Consider the following 2,129-nt stretch of genomic DNA (forward strand, 5'->3'; position numbering starts at 1 on the left):
ATGAAGAGGCACATCTGAAGCCGCCAAACGGCCATTGGCCGGGAGGCTAATGGTTAATTAAAGCGATCTTAAAAGTTATTTTTTTTCTGGAAAATAACAAACATGTCTATACTTACCTACTGTGTGCAGTGGTTTTGCACAGACTAGCCTGGATCCTCCTCTTCTCAAGTCCCCCGCAGGCTCTCCTGGCTCCTCCTGTTTGTTGGGTGCCCCCGCAGCAAGCAGCTTGCTATGGGGGCACCTGTTGCTCCATGTGTCCATTCCGTATCTTGGCCCCGCCCCTCTCTCTCCACACTGGCTGTGATTAACAGCAATGGCTCCCGCTTGCTGTCTCAGCCAATGAGGAGGCAGAGACCCGGAACAGCCAAGGCTGTCATTCACATCGCTGGATCGCGATGAGGCACAGGTAAGTATTAAGGAGGCTGGGGGAGCTGCTGCACACAGAAGGTTTTTTACCTTCATGCATAGAATACATGAAGGTAAAAAAGCTTCAGCCTTTACAACCACTTTAACCTCCCTAGCTGTATTCCCGAGTGTAGCTCGGGGTAAAATGTCTGTACCAAAAGCGGTAACCCCGAGCTACAGTCGGGCTTACCATGCGGCGCTGCATAGGGAGTCCCTGCAGCACTTACCTTGTCCTTCGCTCCCGCGATGTGTCCCCTGCAGCATCCCCGGCCATCTCCTCCGGCTGATGCCAGCATCCGGCTTCTGTGTTCCGGTCCCTGTGACGTCGGGACGTACGGGCGCCGGCGGCGGCGGGAAATTTGAAAATTTTAAAAAAATGTCATTTTTTTTCAAAACGATTTTACATAGTAAAACATTGCTGTTTCAACCCTTTTCACATACATTTTGTCCCGAGTGCTTTGTCCTGTCCCCTGTCTGCATTTTGACTGTTCTTTCTACCTGGAAACTTAGAAAAGTCCATGGCATCCAAAAAGTGTCCCTTTAGGTCAAAAGCGGGTTTAGATCCGCTGGAGAACAGCGATAGTAAATCAGAACCACTTGCAGAATTGAGTGATGATCAGACACTGAAAACAATTTTGCGACTTTGCTCAGCGATGTGCGAACTTGGCACTCTATTTCAAATTTCAGTGTTTTTGGTCTGATTATATTATTGAATTAAATGTATTATTATTATATTATTATTTTTTATGATTATTTATTAAATTATAATTTATGATTTTATGTTTCAAATTTTATCATACCCGGGATGTTTAATAGAAATCGGACAGATTTCAGTGAGTTATTCCTAAATATTACAGCCTACAATAAAAAAAACTACATATTTCCATGCAAAATAATGGTAACGCTTTCAGCACCAAAAATCTGAAAAAATCATACCGCTAGGGAGGTTAAGCTTTGGCAATAATACCTAGAAGCTGATTGGTTACTATGCAGAACTGCACCAGATTTTGCAATCTCCAGTTTTAGTAAATAACCCCCAATCCCTTCAAGTGGAACTAAACCACTGAATGAATGTCTCCTCCTGTCTCTCTTCCACTCCGCCCTCTTTAACCCTAACATTCTTTTTAAAAGTTCTTAACGGGGGGGGGGGGGGGAATCGGCAATCATGCGACAACTGCGATTGGCTGTCACAGTAGTCACATAATTGGAAGCCATTTCTACCGGCTACTGATGTTTTCTCAGGACTAAGAGCCATTTTTGGCAGCTTGGGAGCACACAGCTAATAAACCTTGCCTGCCCAGTGACATATATGTGCATATGTGGGCTACGAAAATACACAAGAGAGTGTACGTGCCTAGCGCATTACTACCATAAACATTTATTCAATAAAAAAGGATCATTTAAATCTTTTTTGACAATTTTTATATCAAATAAATGTTTATGGTGGTAATGCGCTAGGCATTTGCGCCCTCTTGTGTATTTTTGCGGTTTCTTGAAGATGACCCGATCTGAAGAAGGCTGCACCCAGTGAGCATTACGTATTGTGAGTTGGAGGAGCACCTTGGTTGAGCGCGGTGTGTTTGGACTGTTGTAGTGATATGTATGTGTGGGCGGTAAAGGAAGGCCCGGAGTAAAAGAAAGAAAGACCTGAATGAAGGGCTGGCATGACGGGTTAAAAGAGGTTGGGAGATGAGAGTCCCATTAGCTAAGGGGGGAGTCTAAAT

Source organism: Staurois parvus, unplaced genomic scaffold (genome assembly GCF_062004578.1).
Source record: "Staurois parvus isolate SC_StPar_1 unplaced genomic scaffold, SC_StPar_1.0 ptg001200l, whole genome shotgun sequence".
Taxonomy (NCBI): Eukaryota; Metazoa; Chordata; class Amphibia; order Anura; family Ranidae; genus Staurois; species Staurois parvus.